Source organism: Xiphias gladius, chromosome 8 (genome assembly GCF_016859285.1).
Source record: "Xiphias gladius isolate SHS-SW01 ecotype Sanya breed wild chromosome 8, ASM1685928v1, whole genome shotgun sequence".
Classification (NCBI taxonomy): Eukaryota; Metazoa; Chordata; class Actinopteri; order Istiophoriformes; family Xiphiidae; genus Xiphias; species Xiphias gladius.
In genome coordinates this window covers 13396726-13423603 of record NC_053407.1, presented here as the reverse complement: position 1 = coordinate 13423603, position 26878 = coordinate 13396726, and the positions used below count along the sequence as shown (strand labels likewise).

Genomic DNA, 26878 nt, shown 5'->3' with positions numbered 1-26878 from the left:
TTACTTCACATTCAATCTGGCAGATGCGTTTGCCAAAAGTGACGTACATTCTTCCCCACATTGACAAATCCTGTGATATTTGGGATACAATGTCTTGTTCAAGGACACTTTGATATGTGGACAAGAAGAGCCTGGGCTCAGACGGACAACATGCTCTACCCCCTGAGTTACACCTGACCCGTTCAATAAGCAGTACAGGTGAAATACACAGCCCAAGTTTCAGGGGCCAAAGTGACAAGGTGATCAGTCACAAAAATATGTTCCATAAAGACAGGATGTGATCATGGAGTGGTTGTGTGCTCAGTAACCGTGAGGAGCTGATGCTCTCACAGCAGGGTGACTGAGGTGTGTATTGTGAGAACACATCTTAAACACAGTGAGAAACAGTCCTGCCTCAAAGTGCGCACCTGAAGTGGGGCTTAAATTGTATGCGTGTACCAGTGTGTGCTTGTGTACAGTATGGGCTTGTGTGTCTGCACTGTGTGGGTGTGCTTTACTCCTAGTGTGTGTTAACGCTGGCCTTATCCCTCTTGGCATCCTTGCTTACCTTTCCTGCTGGCAGGCTTTATGATCTCAGTGGGATTGCATCTAAATCAGGTGAGGTGGTGAATGCAGGCTGGAGTCCAGCTTGTACCTTACTCTGTTCTCCACAGCAAACCGGGTGGGGACGGTAAATTTTAACCATCAAAAATAATAAACACAAAACTGATACAAGAGGTGGATTGGCTAAAGCCTCGGGCAGGAATTTTGGTTCATTAAGTTAGTTATGTGCCTTCAAACAGAGCTAAAAGTCATGGTAGTTGTCAGGAGATTATTATCTCCACGCCCCCGCCCCTGCTTCTCTCCTCAGGTCTCAGAGAAAGTGCTGAAGTTCGTTACAGGCCTTCATTTGATAGTTTGGTGCCTCAGGCTTAAAAACAAATCTGCCTGCATTATGTAAAATTTTTTCATACCATACAACATATATCATATTTATATACACAGTATATATTACTTAAAAACAAAATCGCTGTATCCATTTGCCAAAATTCTAACCAATTATTCAACTGTTACTCAACAGTTTTAAATCATTCCTCGCCATGTGAAGTAACTAGAACATAAAAGGACAGAATGAAACCAGGTATCCCTTTTACAGTATGACCAGAGATCTATGTTCTAAACCAAAGCAATGAGACATTAAACAACTCCAAACAAAGATTACTGGGAGATATTTATGACCAGCTGAATAAGAGCTTGTGAGTGGAAATGGAAAGAAACTCAGGCCAGGTATAACTTCAACATTCTTCATATGAATTAGTATACTAAAGACCATCCACAACGACATGTCAATTGATAAAAGATGAGGTTGGTACTAATAAAATAACAAATTAAAAAAATGAGGGTATTAACTTTTGATATAAACTGCTTGTTTAATGGATTTAGGCAGAACCTGACCAACGAAATGGGGTCAGGGCTTTTGCTGTAGCTGAGCAGAGGAAACACTTATCTAGGAGGAAATGCTGAGCCGGGTCTTTGTGAGACTTTGTGGTGTTAAGTGATAATTCAGCTGTACTTGAGCTATGTCTGTGGGCTCTGATCCCATTTGTTTCTTACTTCCTGCAATTAACTAGATTGGCACTTTATTCAGTCGACCAGAGCTTGATACTCTGATGTCCATCAGTGAAGAAAATAGGAACACACATCCAGTGGCTGAGTGTCTTCTAAAATCTCAGCCAGAGTGTAAGATGCCACTGGGAACAAGTAGGCTTACAGCTGTTTATCCTACAAAACCCTGGCTCCACTACACACACTGACTGTTATTGTAGGCCAATGCTTATATACAGCTTTACAGATAGGGTGTTAAGTCTGAGCTATTAGCAGCTGCTTTTGGCCGCTGATATTTCACAGTAATGCAATAATTGATTAATTATTAATTATTTACATTGTAACTAGGAAGTGCCTACCTGCAACATGGCACCTGGCATACTTCAGCTATTACAATAATTTATACTGAAAAACTAATAGGCAAGTACTTGCAAGCCTAGAATTTGGTGCATATTTTCTTGGTTCATTCCCATGCCATGGGGCATGGTCTTATTTGAGTGATCCCGTGGACATGGTCTGATTACTGCATTTTGACAGCACAGAGAAATTCCTACATTCACAGCTTTGTGGAACACCCCCAATGTGTCTTCGAAATGTTCTACATGTCAGTGCTTTTTTAGCTGCGGTTTTATTAACTTTTTGACAATTTTAATCCCAGAAGGCATATTAAGCTATCCTATTGTTGCATGCATTGATAAATGCAGAGGAACAAGTGAGGGCTCGCGTGTGTTGGCTTTTCCTGTATATTAGAATGTGCTTTGTAACTTGCTCTATGAATACATCTCTATGAGCACATGCAGATGCAAGAGGCTGGTATGTACTCTGCTTGAAAGATAGTTTGTGAACTTGACTGCCCTTTTACATTAAAAAGGCATCAAATTTAAATTGGCAGTTTGACAAAAGGTTGTTATAGTGACTGCTACAGTATATAAAATAACACTGAGTTCATGACATACTGCAATGAGTCATTGGTTGAGTTTGGATATTCAGTGAAATTCAGAGAGAAAAAAACTGAAAGGAATGTGGCATGAAGCAGAGTGAAAGGAGACCTTAGTAAGAAAAAGAAGCAAAAATAGGAAAGAAGAGTGATTCAGAAAAGCAGCCAGATTCGGAGGTTGTAATTGACTAATGAAAACCATACCACTACCAGACCAGACCCACTGAGGCCATAAGGCAGGGAGGAGGGAAATGGGATAAAAGGGGAGGAGCAGGGTAGGGAGAGGTAACATGAGGTAAAAAGTCGGCAGTGCTGATTTGCTTTTCATTCCAGTAGCATTTACTGGGACATTGGAGAGCTCTATGTATCAGGCCAACACTGCTGTCATACAGCTGGACAGGGACTCTCTCTCACTTCTTTGGTGTTTCTGTCTTCTGACACACCCTTCTCTTTCCATCTGTCCCACTCCTTTGGCTAACTTCCTCAGGTTTTATTCCCTTGGCTATCAATGACACCTTCAGCTTTCTGTTTCTCTTAGGCGTACGTTTCCAGTGCACACCAACTTTATATCAAACATCCCTTGTCCTATTCTATTGTTCTCGGAATCTAAGCACCTTTAACTAACAGCATTCTACACCTGGATTCCTGACCTCCCTGCTGCCTCCAATCTCATAAATCAATCATTACACCTATAAAGGTTTCAAAGGAATACCTGGTTAGTCCCTTGATAATAAGCACACGATTGTGATTGCTGACTGATGGACAAATCTATCAATTTTATATAATTTTGTTCCGTGATGTTGGAATTGTGCTCTCACTGTCATTTTTATTGAGTCAGTCAGAGTGGTCCATGCATGGGATATAAAAGCTAATGGGGGATTTTGTATGGATGCTTGAGAGTAGCTTGGCCCTCCAAAAAGAAAAAGAGACATCGGAATCTGTATTGTCCATCTGAAAATCACATAGTAACATGCATGCTCAACCAGAACTTTTTATTTATGTCCATGTGATTGCAAGAGATAAAACAACAAGGCTTATAGCCTTACTGGTGCTGCAGTAAGTAATATGTCATACACTCACACACACACCTACACGACACACCTCCCTTGGGAATGGAACAAAGTAATCTAAGCTTATTGTCACAAACACTGATAGAAAGTATGTAAAATACACACAAGTCACAAGAAGATATCAGTATTGGCAGCGGCTAGATACGTGTTGTTCATCACTAATTTAGAGATTCAAGATAAGAAACCAAAGCCTCCCCAGGCCAGATCGCAATTACCTACTGTAATATTGTTGTCTCCTTCACTCAGACATGCTTATGGCACACCTGGCAGCATTACACTCACCAGGGGAATGACACACCTGGCAGTGCTGAGGATGATTTTCCAACTTTTAAATGAGTGTGGTAGTTAGGTTGAAACAAGGAGGCAGAATGGCATGACTGAGCAGGTTCCACTCACAGTGCGGAGAGCAAAAAGTGGGTATAGGGAGGGAAGGAGAGCAGGGAAGTGGAGTGCCGGCTGGGAGGTGAGGGAACAGAATTTGGGTGGGGGCAAGCAGGTTGGGGGCTGGGTGTATTCACTGCAGCAGAAGCACTGCAATGGAATCTCAAACATTCCACAATGACCTCTCTATCCTCTCTACCTGAGCCCCACCCTTAGGTCCCTCAGCCACACCCTGGAAGCTCTTAGCTCTTAGCTGTCATCGCTTGGCTGGAAGTAAACCAGGATAACTAGAGATACCGATAAATCAATCTGAGGGTGAATGAAAGACGAAGAGGAGACACCAAATCTTCAGAGGTGTGAACACCTTTTTAGAACATGTAGGAGCAAAGTGTAAACAGTATTATAGCATACAGGTATTGGCAACAAAAAAACCCCCAACTGCAGCTATTTCTTGGCATTTGAAAGTAAATTATAGTGCATGCATGCTTGGAGATTTTGCAGAGGTGCTCTAACATCAATCTGCTACAGCTGTTTTCTGCTTCTCATCACTGTCATAACATCAGATGTCTGCTGCAAATAAAAATCTTCTACAAAAAGAAATTTAGCAATTACAAACACGACAGCAAAATGTGCTGGCAGCCCATATTATGGCCTGATAAGGTGTTGACTCTCTACAGTCCTTCACTAGGTGTCCACTGCTGACACATTTACACAATTCCTTGTTGCTCACAGATCTCTCGGAAACCAAAATCGCAGTTAAATCAATGAGAAACAAAGACATGTGTAGATACATACAGTTTACAGGCGTGCACTGACTTTCACAATGGGTCTTTTGCTCCACTCTGTGGGTGATTAGTACATACACCAAACTGTGATCTTGGAAAGGCAAATCTGTCACACACTCTTCAAAGTCGGATCACTGACATGACAATGGTTTACACATCAAAACATGAATAGCAGCCTTCACTGAGGTGGATTCAGAGAAAACTCTTTGCCCAGACAGATCCATTGCATGCAGTCGCTTGCTCAACGCTCTAGTTCACTCATAATCACAGTCACACTCTCACCTACAGAGATGTTTACATATAGACACACAAATAAATATGCACAGAAATGCTCACCTGCACACACTCATGCACAGGGAAAGCTCACAAACTGGCAAGATATTCTATCCTCATCTCACCTTTTGGGGCTGCACAGCCAACCAAACCAATCTCCAGTGTGTGAGGTGTGTGTCAGTCTCTCCTCTCCTTGATCTCTGTCTCCCTTTCTCTCACTCACTTCTCAACCTGTAGTCATCGCGTGGCTCTAGTTTCACTCTAATGCAGTGAACGAAAGCACAGGGAAAAAGGAGGAGGGAGGGAGGCACAGAGGGACAAATGAGTCCTGCCCAGGCTGATGAGAGTGTTTTCCAAAAACGCCCCCAGGAGAGAAAAGATTAGAACACTTCACTCCACTGAAATTTTAACTTTCTCACCACTGGGCTGTTTCCACTGATATCTTTTTTATCAGGCTCTTTTCTCTTCTGTTCCCCTTTTCCCAGCAGCTTTTAAAGTTTTCCTAATACCACTTTTGCGTTCTTGAGATTCTGCCAATCAGTAAACCAGCCTCTTTCTCCTTTTAAATTCTTGCTTTCTTACTCTTTCTGCTTCTTTGACTTGCGAAAATATTCCACTCTAGCTCCCTCTCTCCCAGCTGTAGTCTGTCGCTGTTTAACTAAATTTATCTGAAGCCTCTCTCTCTCTCTCTCTCTCTCTTTCTCTTTCTCTCTGTCACGCACACAAACACACACACACACACACATGTGCGCACATGTGCACAGGCACACACATACTCACATACTCACTATGCTTACAGTATGTGCCTTTCTATCTGTATAACTATACCTAACTCTCATGCTCTGGTGTGCAGCTGTGTGATGAGGGAGACACACCTGCTATTATTAAAGTGTGTGTGTGTGTGTGTGTGTGTGTGTGTGTGTGTGTGTGTGTGTGTGTGTGTGTGTGTGTGTGTGTGTGTGTGTGTGTGTGTGTGTGTGTGAATGTGTGTGTGTGGAGTAGGGAGCTAAATGTAAGGCAAAAGAAGGAATCCTTTTGGAGTTTGCTGTCCATACCATACTGTTTCAACTGTAGTCTGGTTTCAGGAGCTGTTAAACTAAGACTATAAATCTATGGTCTACTGAAAGCATTTAATAGAGGCTTCTGTGAAATGCACAGGTCAGTTCATGGATGCCTGACCACTGCATGTGACATGGTGTAATGTGGCATTCCCAGCTGCAACACACGCACACATACACACCTTTCACTTTAAGGTTTTAATAGCCTTGACACTGTCTTTCCAGAATGTGAGGAATGCACTACTGCTTACTGGGCGGCAAGTGTGTCCATTAAAAGGCAATCCTACTAGGAGTTTCCTCAGGGGTCATGACCTCATTGAGGGAAAGGAAGAGAGTGCAAAGCAAAGAAGAGAAATGTAGCTGATTTTTATAAGACTTTACCAAAAAGCTCAAAAAAGCCGGTCTTAGATACCCTCAAATATCTGAATCATCTTCATTAACGCTAGTAGTCTTAACTTAGATTTGTAGATAAAAAGTGACAGGGTCATGAGATGGAGAGTATATCCAATCCAGCTCTTTGGTCATCTTGTAACCTGATCAAGAGATAAACCAGAGCAGTGCTGACACCGTAACCATGACCTTGACAAGCCACAGTTTTCACAACACTTGCAAACCCTGTGAGAGATTTTCACTGGAAGACCACAATTACAGAAAAAAATCATCTGGAGGATGATAATCATCAGAGTGGCCCCAGCTCAGCTTTATTGTCAAACCTGGATTCTCAACATGCCTAATTTTGTTCATATGTACTCCCACTCCCCTGACACCCCTCATAACTGGTTTACTACCCCTTGCTTCATTTCTGACTCTCTGCCCATCGCTCCCCTACACCCTGGGAGATCAGTACTACTTGATTCAAGATGATGGAGATAATAACAGAAAACAGAGCAGAGTGTATGAGTGCAGCATGTGATTCAGCACTTAAATTATGAGAAAAATCCTGTTTACAGGCATGGGGGCCTTGACCCATGAGTCATCGTGTAGTCTTTGAGAATCTGGCAAAGCTTCGTCTCTCTGCCGAATGGTCATCCCTCACTCCCCTAATTCTAAAACATTCCGATTTGTCTCTCCCTCATTCAGCAGAACTTAAGAACTTCTGCTTTGTAATGGATCCTAATGTGATAAGACCTAACAACTGTTCACATATTTAGGCCAGTATCCCAAATGTCTGCACATACAGTATGTCTTCGTGGTTTTGGGTGATTGTCTGCGCTTGCCTGAGCAAAGATGTGGAAATTTAGGCAGTAAGTATTTATAATATGTATGGTACTGGTTGTTATTTCTGTACAGTTTAATGTTCATAAGTGATTTCATCAATGATTATCACTGTTACCATCTTACTTTAGTGTGTTAGCATGCAAACATCTGCTAAATAGAACAAAGACCCTTAATGTCTGCACCAAATTTCATGGTAATCGATTCAATGTTGTTGAGACCATCAATGTCAGTATTAAATTTTGTGCCACGCAATCTAGTAGACAATTAGATATTTAAGTGATAACTTTGATCTGTTAGGGATCTGTTGATCTGTGATGGAAAGTCAAGGGATCATCAAATTCACCAGGATACATCCTCTGGGGACTATAGATATCTATACAAAATTTCGTGGCTATCCATGCAATACTTATCAAAACATTTCACCCATAAACAAAAACTCATGGTTGTATTAGAGGAAAGGCGAGGGAATCACCAAAGTCATCAGGATTCATCCTCTGACCAACTGATAGACCGACATTGCCATGCACTGAGCCACTCTGCCACTCCGCTAGAGTGGCTAATAAATGCAAGCAAACATATTGGGTTGGTCAGTGTTCAGTTTATAGCCTGACATGTCTCCTAGCCAAGTCACACCTGGAATTTGAGGGACCACGATCACCTAATCTGACATGGTGACATCTTGATAAACATACATGTTACGTAGTGTGATGACTAATAAACAAACATCATCTGCATAAGGACTGGGGGCTCTGTTGCGATCCCTCACCTGGGATGTCAAATGATCTCTAAACACATAACAATTTACTCTGCTGAATGTGATTCCACAGCACTTGAAGTGATGAGAAATATTGTTGGGATGAGTACTATGATGAATGGTGTGCAAACACACACACATACTGGAAACTCTACATCCTAGATTCCAGTTAGGAGTAGGGGTTACGAGCATCCATGGGAGGCATGACAAGGAGTATAACGAATAAGAGTGGTGACTGGAAAACAAGGAAAATTGTGGATTTTTATTCACACAGCTGTGGTTTGGAAACATTTAGAGCATAACCAGAATCATTTAGTCATCACCAGTAAGGTTCGTTGTACAATAACACAGGTCAGAAATGGCTTCCTGTAAAGGCAATGAATTGGAATCACAGCCCAGTGACCGCCAGTGATTTTAACATTTTTAATGTCAAAACAAGCCTTTTTTGGCTTCTTTATCAAACCCCCAGCTTGAGATGCATTAGATCCCTTAGTCTCCTTTCCTCTGAAAGACACTTCCCTAGTCCACGAAAAATCCACCTAATATCCAAATCCTCCATGTCTAATGGTGTCTAGTACACTAACATACTTGTCTGGCAGCATCTCTCCCAGTCGAATACTGATGAACACCTCTTCTATCTTTCTTCTTCTAAATAACATACATAATGACCACAGGCAGGTGCTTCTATGGATAAAAGTCTGGAGGTTACATAATCATTCTGACTTTAAAATATGCCCAATTCTCACATTGAACTATATAAACCCATCAGTTCATACAGGTACTCTATTATCAGATTAGGATATACTCAAAAGACTCATAAGACATGCATAATGTGGTCAATGTTTTGCTGTCAAAGAGAGGAAAAGAACAATGGGTCACAGAACAATGAATTACTAAAAGTCCTCCCTGATAAAAAGTCTATAAGTAAAGAAAAAAAGAAATGTAGCCCTCTAGCTATAAAACATGCATGTGTTTTACATGAGTGATTTCAGCAGATAATGGCTGGAATCCAAGCACTGCAGTGTTAATTTTTTTTGCTGGGTGACTAAACTGAAAGGCAAAGAGTAGGTGAAGGAGTGTGTGTGTGAAAGTGCATATGTGAAAGAGAAGGAGAGAGCGAGAAGAGAAAAACGAGATTGACCAACAGAAATCAAGAGTTCTCCCATGAGCCTTTGTTTTCAGAAACACCTGCTCCTACTATCATTCGCCGCAGGTGACAAGCATACGAGTTGATGCAAGCAATGGCTTGAGATCCAAGTATGATCACACTACAGTGCACACCACATTGTAGCCCCGCAAGGAGCTTTGCATTCCGCTAAAAGATTTTGATTTTATGCATGGTACCTATAGTTTAGCCACTTGACTGACAGATCATAATCAAACTTCAACATCCATCTTTATGACTCATGAATGACCTAAAAAAACAGTAATGTCAAGACAACAGTGAGAAGAATATAATAATTATGAAAAGGTCTTCCTTTTCCAAACAGTCTCTCTGCCTGTCAAAGAAGTAGAAAAGTGCCATCTCCCATGGATCTGAAGTAATACACACATGACCACTATATTTATAATGGAGAGAAAAATGTAGATGATAGAAAAATTAGATTAAAAAAAGAGAGACAGCCTATGGAGAAAATAATAATTTGTAATAAGAGGCATCCGACATCCATTTTTCTGATTCCAGGTGTGATTCACACAAGTGCTGCAGCAACTTTAAGGTACTGTTGAATCAATGATCAAGGAGATCTTTTCTGCTCAGGACGGAGTGACATTCATCCACTGAAGATGCAGATGGTACAGAGGGTCTGCCTTCTCTGGTGTGACATAACATCTGTATCATTAAACATGTGAAGGATTCAACCAGTCAGACACCCTACAACTGGAAATATAGGTAATGTCTACAGATGGAGGAGTAATAAATCTAAAGTGGTGAGTAATAAAAGGTCAATTGTGGGTGAACCTAAGGAGCTGAAGAGTGGAGTGAAGAGGTGGAGTTGGGTGGGTGGTTTATACATATATACAGTATGAAAAGTATGTCGTCTGCACATTGGAAAAGTGACTAGTTCTGTCACTTTTAGTATATCAAAAGGAATATAACGTACAACACAACTACAACACAGTGAATGCCTTTGTGGTAAAACAGGTATGCACGATTATTGCGTATACTTAGCCCAATGTTTCCCCTCATATTTCAATAGTTGACTATAGTTCACATTGTTTGTAATGTGAACAACATTAATCTAAAGTTTACCTGTTTCTATAGAGGATAAAATACCACACTGTGGTAACTGTTGAGAATTTAGATACCTTCCGCATAGTATTATAAATTTCTATGTTGTCTTTTAGGGTCTGACGAGTCATGGATCTACATCTCAATCCAGCCTTCCTGGATCGTATTTCATTGTCTCACTGGTACTTGAAGCAACACAACCTCACAATCCTTTTTTTTAAAAACACTATTGTGCTACTTTTGGTCTGAACACCCAGTAACTCTATGCTATGTTACTAATTTTGTCTTAAATATTCCAAATTATACAATCCCACTTCATGATTTTCATTCAGTGGAAAATTAACGAAAGTTGAACTCAAGTTGCACCATCTAAAGTACAAATTACTCTCATTTCATAAACACACTGCAATGCCCTATAATACCACAGAAAAGGAGAGCACAACCTGCAAAAATAAAATAACGCTAGTACAGCTAAAGCATGGTTTTAAATATTTTTGGTTACATAAATCCCCTAAAAAACATTTATGTAACCAAACCATGCAACTTTATGTCCATAATCAGGTCCAAAATAAAGATTTCAAACGCTACAGAGTCAATAGTAGCACCTTAGTAGTAACTTAGCAGTTTCCTCAGACACCTACAATTTGGCTTCAGGACCACTTGTTGTCCCTCTATCTGCCCCCTTCTGCATTGTGGGGGTGTGTCGGACAGGATGGGGATGAGACAGGATAGGATAAGGAGGACGTGCAACCTAAATATGGCTCTTGCAGCCTAGGCCACAGGGAGACAGGGAAGGGGACCACAGACCTCGGCAGCGTACAATTATCCAAAACAAGAGAGTCAAGCCAACCTCCTCTCACTGAGACTCACGGCAAGAGCATAACAGAGTAAGGCCAACACAATATTATACTGTCCTTTACCCCATGGATCACATAAACAGATCTGTGCAAAAATGCCCACACATACAGTATACAAATGTAAAACAGACCCAGATGTCCAGACACACACATGATAATCCAGCGTAGCTAAATACATCTCACAAATGTTATATCATTAAAGCCCACCTTAGGCAAATAGCCAAACCCCAGAAACACCATGCTTAAACATCTGAGCACGCACTTTCCAAATTGAAGCATATGGCACAGATATAAGGGCTCCTTTGCCTTTGGAGTGAATTACTGAGAGTCAAAATGTGAAAGGCTGTCTGGAACTGGCAACCACTGTCATTATTTGAGACTGGGGGCCTACAGAGGGAGATAATACCTGGTCCTGCAGTGCACAAGTGCTTGTGGATGCTTGCAGCTCTACCTGTGAGGCCAACTTGAGTGCCATAGCTTATCCCTGGGGTGAGATATTGTTTGCATAGATGCAATGAATTAAATCAGTAGCGTACCATTCCTCATCAGATCTGGAGGACATCCAGCTAGATGCATCAAGGCTGGACAAGCTTGAGGAGAATCACCCTTGTGAAGAGGCCCAGGAGGGGAGAGAGATGAAAGGCCCGCCGGCATGCTCTGGTGCGTCTGCCGGCTGGACCCATGAACATGTTACAGATGAATAGAGGCGCCAGAGAACCATCTGGGGTTATATAATGGTACTGAGTTAAAGGCACAATACTTTGGACATAGAGAATACAACAGAAGATATAGAAATGACTGAAACTTGACTTATTTCTGTGAAGCACCTCCCTTCTGGTCTTTTCTTGGACTTGTTTAATTTTCCGAAGAATTAGTCTGAAGGAACAGTGAGAACATAGTTGATAATTAAACTGGTGAATAATGAAAACTCTTTGGGTAAATGAGTCAAGAAACATTTAGACATTCCTGTAAATTTGCTGACATGACACGTAGTTAAAAAAAATGTTATTCTTTTAGACATTAATAGATTTTCTCCATATGGAGAACATTAGACTTGAAAATAATGTCAACATTGGTGCATCTGAACAAATTAATGCAAGAAAGTGATAAAGCCCATTAGATCTTATTACACCAGGAAACACCTCATGGAAAAGAACAAAAAAATACCCTTAGCTTCTTTCTAGCAGCATGATTCCAGAGATAGTAATGTCTACATCTTTGATCCGGAATGCAATAACAACTACTGGATGAATGTAAATGAAATTTTGTACAGACAGTCACAGTCACCACAGGATGGTTTTAAATAATTTTGGTGATCCACTGACCTTTTTTCTAGGGCCCCCAGCATATCGATTTGTACAGATATTCATGGTTCCCAGACAATGGTTCCTAATGTTTTTGGTGATACTTATTTTTTCTCTAGTGTCATTATCAGGTATCATTATCAATATCAATCTCTCCAAAGCTTTCAGTTGGTTTATGACGAAATAACTGCAAAATTAATGTCACTCCCATCAGCCTCAGCTGTACTTCATGTTAGCATGCTAACACACTACATTAAGATGATGAACGGCAGAATTTTGCATCATCACAATTTTTCATTTATCCAGGTATTTACTAATACTAAAGATGTAAATGAGTCCAGTCGCAGTTCATCTGATTTGCATAAAGTGCCTCTAAATACGATCTGATGTACCAGAATGTTCTGACATCTGATGTCTGGAAAACAAACGAGTACAAAAAAACAAATTTTCTTCTGTTGAACCTGGAATATTGGTCGAAGAGAATTAAGACTATTTTAGAACTGCAAGCATGAATTTATTCTACAAAAGGAAGACTGTATGTGATGAATTGTTGGTTAAACAGCCTAAAAAAGTATTGAAAATCCTTAGCAAATAGCCCCCCTTTGTCTTGTTCAGAACATTAATTGTGTTATATTTTTTTTCTGGTTCATCACCTTTTGCTACAAAAATAAGCAGTTTTTTTTCTTCTTCATTTTGTTTCTCCATGACTTTCTTTGAAAACGCTATTTACTTTCATCTCTATCTTTAGCTTTCTTGTGGGTTGAATTATGTACTTTCATCACAGCGCTTAAGGGGAAATAGTGGAGAGAGTGAGAGAGACATGACATGTGAATGCTACGTTTGACAGACCATGGACCTTTGTTGTAACACATAATTCTTTCATTTATATTGGAGGTGTAGACAGTACAGTGAGCCTGTGTGAATAACTGTGGTTGTTTGTGTGTGCGTGTGTGCGTGTAATATATCTGTGGTTGTGTGTGTGCGTGTAATATATCTGTGGTTGTGTCTCTGCATCTATCTCCCTGACTATGTGCAAAAAATGCTGATGATCTCACTTCTCCCTGGAAGCAACATGGAGTGACGTGGGATAAAACTGTGTTAAAGAGGGATACCTCAACAAGCCCTATCTTGGGGTTGATGGTATCGTTGATATCATGTCAACTATGGAGTGACAGCAAAAAATCGCAAAGAAAGGAGAGCCAGACGAAGAAGGTTTGAAGATCATGGCAACTGAAAATATAGGATAAGTGGTGATAGGGAGTGAAAACAATGTTTTAAAATTAAATATTACATATAAAAATGAAATAAGCGGCAAGTTTTAGTCCATAAATCTGACAACTTCAAACACAATCAAGTGACGCTTAACACTGACTATTATGTTTTGGATGAAATGTAAAGCTGATTGGGTTATATAGTATTTTTACCACAGTGAGTGAGTGATTTGAGTGAAATATCTTAACAGCTATGGACTGGATTTACATGAAATTTAATACAGACATTTGAACTGCCCGCAGGAGGAATGAATGACTTTGGTAGGTCTTCAATTTTTTAAATTTGTATATGAGCAATACATTGGTTTATGAAAAAATACCCACAAAACTAATGATATTCCCATCAGCCTCAGCTGTACTTTGTGTTTGGTGCAAATGTTAGCATAAACTAAGATTGTGAACACAGTAAATGCACCTGAAAAACATCAGTATGTTTGCACTATCATTGTGAATGTGTTACCATGCTTATGTTAGTATCTACCTTAAAGCACTGCTGTAGCTAAGTGTAGCCTCACAAACCTGTTACCATGGGCATAGGCTCTTAGTCTTGTTATGGTCATACTAAGGCAAGGCAAAGCTCTTGGTTAAGGATAGGGACGTAAAGTATAGTTAAGGTTTGGTGATAATCAATTGCTTATGAAAAAAAACCTTTTAAGGGGGCATTAATATTCCCAACTGACAAGAGCAAATTAGGCTCTGGACACATTGTGGTTTTCTGAATCAAAGAAGTCAAATTATTAACTGCAGTAATAAACTAAATAAAAGTATATCACAGATATCCTTTGAGGTGACAAAATTTTCAAGATCTTGTTGATACACATGCAGTGTCACTTAGTGGAAGCCATTTGGGTTGTAATAATAATAATAGTATTTTTCACCTCCTCCCACCTCCTCTACCTGTATTGTGCTGTAAAACTAAAAAAATATAAATCAATTCACAAGCTACAATACTAAGACTTGCAGTATCTTTGCATACTGTAAACAAGTGTAAAGTGGGAATCTACTTCCATTCTAATAAAACCTTATAAGGTCTCAAAAATATGAAACCGACACTCAAACAACATTTGTCTAAATTTGATCTACATTAGGAGTTTCCTGCTAAGAATATGTGACCAAATACACAGGGAATGAAAGTTGATACCACTGCTTTCACTTATATTTTTATAGTACATTCTCTATGGAGTTTTGCATTCATATAACAACAGAGATTTATTTTATACAGCCATTACTACTTTCAACTTTCTGGTCACAGAAGACAGTGGTCAAACATTTGCAAAGATGGTTTCGATAGGCTTTGAAGGCACTGAAGCCTGATTGTTGAGGGGGCTTATACTGACTTTGAGTCACTAACTTTGACTGAGCTCGAGAGCTGTATATAGCATAGGCTACATGAAATTCATTCAAATATCTAAACAAAATGGCAATAATGGCAAAATCAATAATATATGTCCAGTTAATCATTGTATTCCTCTTCAAATGTAGTAGTCTTTGAATCCAGAGCTCCATTCAGCTCACTACAATGCAACTCTCATTGTTGTAGTACTCATTGTGGTCATCTTGCAGTTTGTAAAATCAAAGCTGCATAAAGACTGTAATTTTGGAGACATATAATTTACCTGTTTAAGTTTATAGCTAAAGGTTAACCCTTGGTGTAAAACTATGCATGAGTTAACTTTCTGCTCTGAGTAATACAGTGGAAGTATTTTGAACATTTTTGGGGTTATGGTGAGGGCAGAGATAGAGGGGTCATCTTTGGGATACACACTCCTCAGTCAATCTACAACTGTCTTTAAAACAAAAGCTGGGCTCCCTTTTAAACATATTCAGCCTACAAGGCTATTGTAAACACAACCAAATAGCTGAATTAATGCTCACAAATGGCTAAATAATAACCCTATAAAGCTCAATTTCAAGGATGCAAAGAAAACCACTGATTTAGTTTTTTTGAAGATGAAATAAATCAAATTCTTGCATTCATTGAGCTCACGGAAAAAGTTACTCAAACAAACTCACCTGGACATCTTCAATATTAGCTACATTTTTTTCTGCATTTCTGCAAGATTTTAGCAAAGCAGAAGTGACAGCTCGGGTCTGTTTTCTACAGTACCTGAGTCAGAGTTAAGGAAGATCTGTTGGGATGGATAAAATACCTGTACTCTGTTGAAACCCGCAAGCGTCAGACTGTCAGATCAGAAAGATGCATTGTAAAAGATTTCAGCAAATAGAACTTGTGTCTTGCTTCAATGGAGGCCTACACTTTTTAGGTAATACGTTCCACTGTTAGATGAGAATGGACTAAATTCAGAGTTTGCACAGTGAAGGCAAAGTATACGATTAAAAAAACTAAACAACAACAACAAAGTCACACTTTAACAAATAATTTAGGAAGAGCAAAAGCCAACATTGTTTCACAATAGACTTTGAAATCTTTTTTAATTACAATTTGAACATGATTTCCTCCCAATGAGATTAGGCTTTGAATATTTTGAAGATTAAGGGTATTAACTAAAATCCCTGATATGTATATGATGAAATAGATATGATGTATTCATCTCCCCACAGTTCAGAAAAGGGGAAGTGTAACTGATTGATTAGTCATGAATTCTTATGTGCTCCACAGTGCGAACTGGGTCAGAGATCCACACCCCACACTAATAACCACTTGTCTGTCACTAGCAAACATTAGACTTGAGTGTAAGCCTGCATGTCTGGTCATGAAACTGGTCCTACCCCTGAGGTCTACATGCCTTGTGACCCCCAGAATCACTTTCGTCTGTCAGTCACCCAATAAGGAGAGGAGAGTTAGTGAACAGGCAGAAAAAACACAGTATCAGAACTGGCTCACACCAATCATTCTGCAAGGAATTCTCCAACCATTCATACTGACAAGTCAAACAGACTCTGCTAAAAAGGCCTCCTCTGGATGGCAAACATTAAATACTACAGATGAAATGTTGGATTGACAAACCCTTAAACTGCAGTTACAGATGTCAAGAAGCAGAGCAGGGAAGGATTAGAACGTAAACTCCAAGCAAATCATGTTACAAAAGCCTGATGATAGGTGCAGGTAGAGAGAGGCAGAGTATCATTTTCACTCAGGCTGATCCAAATGTATCTCAAACAAATGATGTTCATATACAACGGATTACACTGACTATTATGTTTTGGATGATATGTTAAGCTGATTGGGTAATACAGTATTTTTACCACAGTGAGTGAGTGATTTGAGTGAAATATCTTAACAGCTATGGAATGGATGTCTCCTAAATTTTCTAAGTTTATATATATGCAATACATTGGTTTATGACAAAATACCCACAAAATGAATGATAATCCCATCAGCATCAGCTGTACTTTGCGTTTGGTGCAAATATTAACATAAACTAAGATTGTGAACACAGTAAATGGACCTGCAAAACATTAGAATGTTGGCATTGTCATTGTGAACGTGTTAGCACGCTTATGTTAGCATCTACCCTAAACTACTGCTGTAGCTAAGTGTAGCCTCACAAACCTGTTAGCATGGGCGTAGGCTCTTAGTCTTGTTATGTTCGTATTAAGGCAATGCAAAGCTCTTGGTTAAGGTTTGGGAAGTAAAGTGTGAAATGTGTCTACTCCCAGCCATTGACCTCAACCTTTTCCTTGTGACATTACCAGTGGACGTAAATCAAAAGGGTCCTTTCCATGGATAATATGCATTGGTCCTTTTATGTGGAAATAATCAATTGGTGGTGTTTCATATACAGCAGGATAAGCTGTTAATTCTCCTCCTTCCTTTTAAGTTTCAGCCTAATCAGACAAATGTACTGAATTATAAATTAGCCAGAAAAGAACTGAGACAGTTAAAAAATGTGTGCAAACACGGACACCCCAGAGAATTATTTGCACTGGAAAGAACAGCTATAATGACTCAGCCATGCCTGCACTTGAACAATGTTACTTTAGTCACATCACTCAGTGATTTATTTTTCAAATCATTGAAACAAACCTACTAATCCACCCATTAACTTTTACACATTATACATAATGTACGTATACGTAAAATTCCCACCAGTGAAATGAATAATTTCTACTGACTATTCATTCTTTCCATTCTTCCTGCCTACCTTCCTGTTTTTCTACTAAACAAATTTTTCCATAGGCCCCAGTCACTTACCATTTCCTCCCTGAATCACTCAGCCCAAAATCACACACTGTCTTATCCTTTGGGACGATTCAGAAACTTACATGCTCTTCCTATCTCAAGACCCATGGTCTCATTCCTTGAAACTTAATTACTCTTGCAAGCAAACCTCCTCATCACCCAAATACCTGTCTGCCTAACCCTATTCTCCAGTGATGTATGTATCATCCCATTGCAAGGTCTTCTTCTCTTGAGTTTGATCCTCTTTGAAGTGACTACCTTTCCAGGTCTGGGGCAGTGATGGCTCTTAGCTAATGTGGACATATTGCCGCTTGGATGGCATAATTTCCAGTAGACCACGCTAACAATAGCCCCTTTTCCCTTAATTTGTCTCCAGAATATGGCTTTCATCTTAGCTGCAGAAGCATTCCTTCCAACATGCACTCTGCGTTTAGGTACATACAAGTGAGTGTGTAGACGTATTTGTGTGTGCTGGCATGTGTAAAGGTTTTCATTAATACTAGGTTGCAGCTGTTTGCAAGTGTGTTTCAATGCTAGATTTATCTTCATCTAATCTATGTCATCCGAGCAAACTTGAGGGAGGCCAAGACAGTCAGTCATTCACACCAAGAGACCACGCAGCAAGAGAGGGAGCAAGGAGACTCCTAATCCATTGAACTGGTTCACAGTTTATGTCCTGTCCCCTGTTACCCCACCTGAAACACATCCATTACATCTCGTCTCTCTGGCTGTTTTCTAAATCCTGGCAACAATTCCATGTTATCGTTTTCATAAGATATAAATCTTACACAGCCTCAAATTATTATCTATCTTTATTACATAGATAAGAACAAACTTTAATTAAAAAAGAAACTATCAATTAAGGGAGTCAGTTTTTGTAAAACGGAAAGAAAAATTGACTTATGAAATGACAGGGAGCAATTACACATAATGGTAATGAGGTAATGGGAAATATCTGGACCCAAAAATTGTGTGTAGAGAAGCTGCCAAAACCTGAGGACCTCAGAGGACGATTCATTTGCTGTTTAGAGATCTAGTTGAACAAAAATGGGAAAATTCCAAGCCGAAACCTCTTGCACCTCTTGCACCTCCTACAACCTCCTACGACAAAAATTAGCATCTGAAAAAAGCAAACATTGTAACTTGGCTGTGCTTAAAGCAGTTAAAAACTAACAGTCGAGTTTTACTGCAGAGACCTAATAGCCTGGGTGGAATAATAAATCGGATGGATCTGGAGAGTGGGGAGAAGGATCTTGTATTAGGGACATAGCATGGCTAAGCCTTGGGGAGAGCTAAGAAGCCAGGCTCAAAAGTGTCCTCACTGCCTCTGACGTTCTTTAACCTCTTTTGTGGCTTTGAAACCTCATGTCTTTGGCCTCCAGTCACTCTCTATTTATGCAAGAAAATAAAGAAGAGAACACTGCCCCTCCTAAATCTGTAAACTGCAATTAAGCTAAATTCCAAGTTTATTTCCAAATGCCGTCCTTGCTCCAGACCATGTGAGAGACTTGAGTCTAAAATTATCACACTTTTGGTCAGGGGGCCAAGACAAAGCCAGCACTAGGACTGTCTTCTCACAGGCCACAGGATCACAAAGATGCTGTGGATGGCTGAAACTATTGTAATAATCATTTTTTATGGCCATAATTCAGAAACATCTCATTTAAAACTCCTTTTTTACATCTTTTAAGGGGGTCTTGTATTATATGTGACTGAGACAGTATGAGAAAATATGACAAAAGTTTATGCACATGTCTTGGGTTTCACAGGGATCAAAATATTATACAGATTGCAGCTTGTGTAGTTGCTGCAGCTGCTTTTAACAAGACAAAAAGATAAAGTATAAAGAAAACATAGGAAGTAAAATGTAGAGGCAATTTGATGAAATCTTGTTTTAATGAAATGAGTCATGTCTATTGTTTTATAATAAATCAGCCCTTTGAAAGCCAAACGGCTTATGCAATGAGACAGCTTAACTAAAGGCATCATGTTGGTTTAAGTGTTTTATGTTAGCCCGCCTAACCAATGGTCTGACGTCTGGAGGCAAACAAAAAGCAGCCCACACACCCCAGCGCATCTCTCTCTCTCTCCCCAACGTGTCTCTCTCTGTCCCTCTCTCTGTCTCTCTCACTCTGTATGTCTCTCCATCATGTGTTTACACATTGGTACAGTAAGTGACAGGGCTGTAATCGGAAGCCTACAACCGTGTCATTTGGAAGGCTGTTGTCTTTTCCTGGGAGCGTGGTGGTCAGCACAGAAAAACAAGATTTACATCTCAAAGGGAGGGGCAAAGTGTCAACCATGCATTATCCCCTATTGGCTGTGGTCAGGGATGGGCGTTAACATGTGGGAGAGGTAGACGTAAAGATGCCGGCAAATTTTCACCCAAGTGAGAATTTTTTTATTTTTTCAATCACTCGGGAATCTCATAACCTGAGAATAGATGCAAAATAAAAAACATATTCCAAACCATTCCATATGAGAGCCTGTGTGACACTGTCCCTCCTATTGCCATATAGCATGTACTGTTACTTTGAGAGTCTCCAGTTGTTATAAACTTAAAAGGATTAGACCAGGTGCGTGTTGTACTTACTGTTGATGGCTTCATATGTGAGTCAGCCTTTGTTTGAAAAGAAATGCCACCTATGAACAAAAGAGAGAGTAGATTATGGTAAATAAGGTTTATAAAATGTATACAAATATGTAAAATATCTGTGGTCCTGGAAAAGGAATCAGGGTATTTCTGGAGTTATTTGGTGAACTTTTTTTCCACTTGTGATTGCCTTTGAGTTTAGAGCAGTTTTCCAGTTTCCATTTTTTTTTTAACTAAAAAGCGTGTCTGTAAAACTTCCTCTATATTGCTTATATTACAGTTTTATTTATATCTTCACAATGTTTACTGTTTATTCTCGTTAAAACTATGAGAAGTCTACCACCACAGACCTCACCTCCTGGAAAGAATCTAACAGCCTGGAGTGAACTATATTCCTGACTGTGTTTGCCTAGGCCTGGCAACCTGGTTAAAGGACAGGAAAATTGCTATATAAAGCAGCCCGATTGGAAATGGTACACCTTTGTCTTTTTGAAGTATGCAGAAGAGACACAGACTGAGATCTATACTAAAGCCAAATTCATGCAAGCAGTCTGTGGTGTTGCAAGATATATCCATCACGAGCTGAAATGAACAAACACATAAGAAAAAAGAAAATATGTCCATAAATATAATAAAAAGCTTCAATTTATTAGTCATGGACATGTTGGGATTCTGATTTTATGGCAGGTGGTATTAGTCATAGTTCATGCTACCTCAAGATAGAAATAAAGCAATACATTTGGAAATATTATATTGTTAATAATTAATACACAACAGTGCCTCTTATACAAAGCATGTAGTGCTGATATTTTTGATATTATGGTGGGAATTCTTTATCAACTCCCCCGCTGTATTCCATTATCAATTTTCACACCATTACATATAAATATGTGACAAAAAAAAAAAAAAAAAAAACTCAAAAGTTTCTTGAATTTTTTATTGTGTGGAAATTTCCTCAAATTTTTCTTTAACTCCATTCATGTTTCTAATTGTAGATATCTTTGTTTGCATATTCATTTTGGAATAAAAAAACAGCTTTTAACTGAAGAGCAGAACGAGTCAGATGCCCCAGCAGTGCATTGCCCTGTTTTCAGGTGAATCCAGCCAGGCAGACAGACACGCTTAATCCTACACAGGTTCAAAGCTCAGCCAGTGCACATGTGGCCTCAACATGAACAGAGTTAAGAGAATAAAAGAAAAAGACCCAAAGAACAAAAGAAGTTAGCAAAGATTGGTTTGTGAGTAATGCATTGACGTGCGCTGTGTCTGTAGAAACTTGCAAGGCTTATTTTTACCAGCCACGTGTTGTATGGGTGTATTTGTAATGGTAACATAATTCATGTTTCATTGGTGGGTGTATTTGAGCTCAGCAACCCTGCAGAGAGTGAATGATTGCTGACTAACATTGGTTATCACATCCTGTTCATTCCCATGACTCACACAGCTACAATCAACCCCCCCATGAGACTCACCAAAGAGTTCATCAACCACCAACGCAGGATGCTTACTAAGACCAAATGATCAACAAGAAGGCATTCACACAGACCTAGAAAAAAATCAAAGCCCAGACAATAAAACATACGTGCATATGCACACACAGACACAGACGTACTATATATTTGATCTCACGGATTAATCAAGCAGATCCACACCAACTCCTTAAAAAGTAGCTACAACATATTCATCTCCTAAAGAAAAGCATGAGTCCAACTGTATCTAAGCATCGAAAGCAACATGAGTGCAAATTACATGAGAACACAGCTCAAGAGCCATCTTTATGATTATTCCCCTCTTTAAATAGAATTCAGAAGATTTTATCATATACATTCAAAAAACAGGTACATACTTAGGGAGGTCACAATATGGAAAGTTCCCATGTTAAAGGTTTACAAACGCTAAATATCAGCCCGTACACAACCTAAATCACAGCACAAATAAACCCATAACAAGCAATGACACTTTAATGTTTTTTAATTACAATCTGAAATCATGTACACATTGATCATGTGTAAAAAAAGACTACCTCTATGAAGTGTAAATCACAGAAATACAACACAGGAGTAAATCATAAAATGTGACTTCTTCTATGTAGTAGACTCAGATACATTCTTAGAAATACAAGCCAAACACTCAGACATAGTAAGACATGAGAGCTGTGTTTGTTCATGTTTGAAGGGAGATCTTCAAACATCTGTGTCACATATTGCATCACATACCAAAGGTTCCATACGAATTATACACATCTTTGCAGTGAAAGATAAAACAATACACACTAATAGCTAGTAGCCAGATATTTATTTTAAACCTAGCCTTGCTTATATGCTTTTTGTTTGTTTTTTTTGCACATGTACAGTGTTTGCTGTATAAATTTGATACTACACCTCTGCACTTCTATATCTTTGAGTTTACATCTCAGAGTACACAGAGCTTAGCACTTATCCCCATTAACCTCATGCTCTGGGACCACCCCAGCATGTAAGAGTGTGAAGGTAAACACATCTCAGTGAATGCGGCAGGGGAATGCCCTGCTGGAGTGCAGCATTGTGAAGGCCAAATAGTGCTATACTCAATCTAAACAGTCTGTGAGAGGTTGGGGATTCTCAGAGTTCATGGTTGAGCAGTTGACAGACTGTGTAACAGCTGCACACGTTTTTCACTCAGCTGATATCATGCGAAGAAGATTTGGATAACCACCGTATTCAGAAGACTCTAATTACTGTTCTTTGTCTTGTTTGTTATACTACTTATGATTCTGCTAGGCAACACAGTCATTCTTATTATGAAGAGCATGAACTATGACACTCATATTTCATGTTGTGGAGAGACATTATGCCAACATCGTATTTTTCCACCACAACAGGATTATGTGACTTAATGCCTTTTCTGCAGCAGACACGCTGTTACGTCATGGCAGCAAAAGCACAGGTGTAACATAAAACATTATATATGGCTGTGCTTTATTTAGGTGTCAGTGTCAGGGCCCTGGATCTGTCCATGCTGGCTAACTGACATGTGTACAGGGACACTACAATTGAAAGAAGCCATCATTAATGTTGCTTTTCGCACAATGACAACTCAAAATGTCTTGCTGCAACAAGGGCCAATGACAAAAATTTTCATACTTTTCTTCAGTACACATATAACATATATAACACACACAACTGTGGTAGTGGTTGATAGAAACAGTTAACACATTGATCAAAGAAGTTTGCAAAGTGCCAGGCTAGCGGATTTCTCCTGCTCCAATTTTTATGCAACGCTAAGCTAATCCCCTCCCAGCTCTAAGTCCATACATACGGTACAGTTGTGAGGGTGCTATGAATCTTCTCATGTAAAGAAAGATGATTAGAGTAATTCTGGACAGGCTCAGGCAAGGATTTGGTAATGATTAAATGAACAAATCCCTTACTCACTTACTGACATGATTTAGGAAGTGGATTGGGGTCATTAAAGATAAAGGTACAGCAACCACCCACAATATTTCACTTTCACTTTCAACCTGAATCTGATACAGTAGGTGTGTCTCTTTCATATAACTAATCCAGAAGATGTGTCATGCCTTTGACTCATCTCTAATGTAAAGTGATTCACTAAGAGGTACCAGCCCTGTGTTTCATTGTCTGTAAAGACTGTGTGACACTATATACTGTTTCCTTAAGTATGTGCAGCATCTTTATTCAGGCTACAGTCATTTCAAAAGTAAACTGGAATGGAAGAAGGAAAACAGTGGTACAAAGGAAGAAGAATAGGATTAAAGTATTGATTGAACAAATAAACCAGTAAAGCCAACGGATGTAAGAAAACTGTTTTGTCACTTCCTCACTGGGTAAATAAACAACCAGACCAGATGTCCCCACTTCTCATTCACCCTGCCAGTTTTTCAGTCCCACACTCCCTCTGTACTCTTATCGAGAGCAGACAGCAGAACCTGTATAATCTTTCCCTTTCCCAGTCACATGCAGCATCAAAAGCTAATGTCGTGTTGTCATTTTCATGAGCAATGATGACGCACACAAAACAGCGTGTTCTATATACAAAGGCACATATCAAAAGACACAAACTACCACACATTTTACAGACTTTCCCAACAACTCTACTGAGTTAGCTAAATATGCCTGACTCATGAGGAATGGTTACTGGTTATCTTAAAATCAACCACCAGTGACTCACCACTGTCTGGAGAATTGCAGGCTTGTAACGGGCCAAAAGGTTTCCCCTCAGCATGGCCTAGCCTTGACCTTTGGGTTGCATTAGCATCCAATGTGGACCAATAAAATTTGATGCATGGGCGACTGATGCCATTCTCGTCTTTCTGGGAGCATTCACACACACATCTCATTATACCTTTAATTCAAACAGTCTGATACCCTAAACTTCCTACACATTTTCACACCACTGCATGTCTGTTTCTCTGTGTTTCTGCTTATTGCACACAGAGGAAACAGACTAGGGTCTAAGCATTTCCAGGAGGTTAATTGCTTATGTTTTCTGAGTTTTAAAGTACTTCTGGAGTTTCCCAATGCCTTTTAACTGTTCAAGACACTTCCCCTTGTCATACACATAGGCAAACAGGCCTCACAGCACACACGTCTCAGTCCCCCAAGGGCCCTGGCTGCATTTCGTGAGCTTTCAGACTCTCAGTCCAGATGACACAAACCATCAAAACACTCCAGTCCACAAACCCAGACTCAAGCCCTCTGGCTATGCTTTGGTTAACCTTTCTATCACGCTCAAGCCTCTGGGCTCTGCTGTTGTCCAGACACAAACACTCAACCCACAAGGGCAGCATCATGAACACTGAGTTAAAACCAGACTGCACTACTGCTCCAGCCAGGCACTGACCAGAACAAAAATACTGCTGTTGTCTATTCGTCACTGGTCCGTCACTCGATGTCACTGTCCATCCATCTCAGTACTAAACATTCCCCAAGACATAAAGAGATATCCATGCATCTAACCAGGTGTGTGTGACTGCTTTACACTCAGCTTGTGAACAGCTGAGCTCTCCATACGAGCCAGAGAGTAGAGCGGAGACAAATTGCGAAACAGATGAATCTCTGAGGGTACATGAGAATGAAAAGTTATTTCCTTAACAAAAAACACACACACACAATAAAATCTTTATAGTTGTCCAATTCCAAAAAAAATGACTATGCCCATAAATATTGGCCCGAGAAGTTTATACATGCTAACAAACATTGCATCGGAAAATGCACTTTTCGTTAGCATGTACTATGAATGAGCAACAGTTTGGCTGGACTGCCTAATTACTAAACACACAGGACATTATCTATCTTCCTCTCCAAGTCTCTGAGTCACGAAAGGCAGTAAAGCCTCTACAGTGAGGGAAAAAAATGTTGAGAGAAAGGTTAAACCAAAGAGAGCTCTAGTGAGAGCTACAGAGAAATGCACTCATACATATAGTTTCCATACACACAAATACATTACACGTGCAATATTCTTGCTATCAAACAGATGTGTATTCAGATATCAGATGTGGTTTTGAGAAACCATTTTCCTCTTATCCAGCCTGTCAGGCATGTGGTCCTAGGTTTGAAAGCCCTCCAAAACCTGCATGAAGTCTGACAGCTCCCAGAAAACAAAGGACTTTTCAGAACAAGAGGCAGGAGAGTCAATACTGATTGGCAGTTGGCCTGGGGCATATTCATCATGTTATCTGCTGAGAGGGCAGAAGGCCTTTAATTCAGTTGGAAAATGTTTTGGTCGGTTGTTTGAGAGTCACGTCCTGTTGGACAACCATCTTGCCAGTCTAACCACTCACATTATACCCAAACCGCACTGATCCCTATTTTAATATCTACAGGGAGGTCAATAATTAATTCCAAGACAGATAATCTTTAGCGCATACATAATGTAGCCAGTTGTTGGCCTCTCCACAGCTCTTTCTTTTAGTTTTTTTTTCTGTCTTTTATTCTTAAATCTCCTGTGTGACCTTTTACCTCTTTTATTTCCAGCACTTTATCAGCTGTGTTGATTAGCCATTCAACAACAGGGCTGTTAGAGAGACTGGACTGCTGTAGACTGAGATGGGAGTGCATACACACTTCACAACCACACTCACACTAATGTGTAATCCCTTGAATGTGTTGTGCCCCGAGCAGCTACACTGGGAGAGTTATGTCTGGGTGGCTGTGGGATTCCACCACTGTGTGTCATTACAGCAAAGATAATACCACTCTGCACACCCTCAGTGTCCCACCATAAGTATTTGTATACATACACGCATGCATGAGCTCATCCATCTTGTTAGGATGCACAGGAGAGGAGGACTTTGAACTCCCTGATCTCATGCTACCATGCAGACAAAACCAACACATATATCTTTCTAAATGTGTAAGGGTACTCATGGACATCACTCATTCCCTAGCCCCGCCCATCCCAATCCACACTAACCTTAA

The 26878-nt window shown here is 39.8% G+C and overlaps 1 protein-coding gene across 5 annotated transcripts in view; it reads right to left on the bottom strand.

Moving 5' to 3' along the window:
* The window catches only part of LOC120793157 (zinc finger protein 469), a 186662-nt gene that overhangs the window by 60726 nt on the left and 99058 nt on the right, over positions 1 to 26878 (bottom strand). For all 5 annotated transcript variants that reach the window (XM_040132940.1, XM_040132941.1, XM_040132939.1 and 2 more), the window contains exon 3: positions 20460 to 20509. The gene's annotated coding sequence lies outside the window, so the exon portion shown is untranslated. The remainder of the gene's footprint in view (positions 1 to 20459; positions 20510 to 26878) is intronic.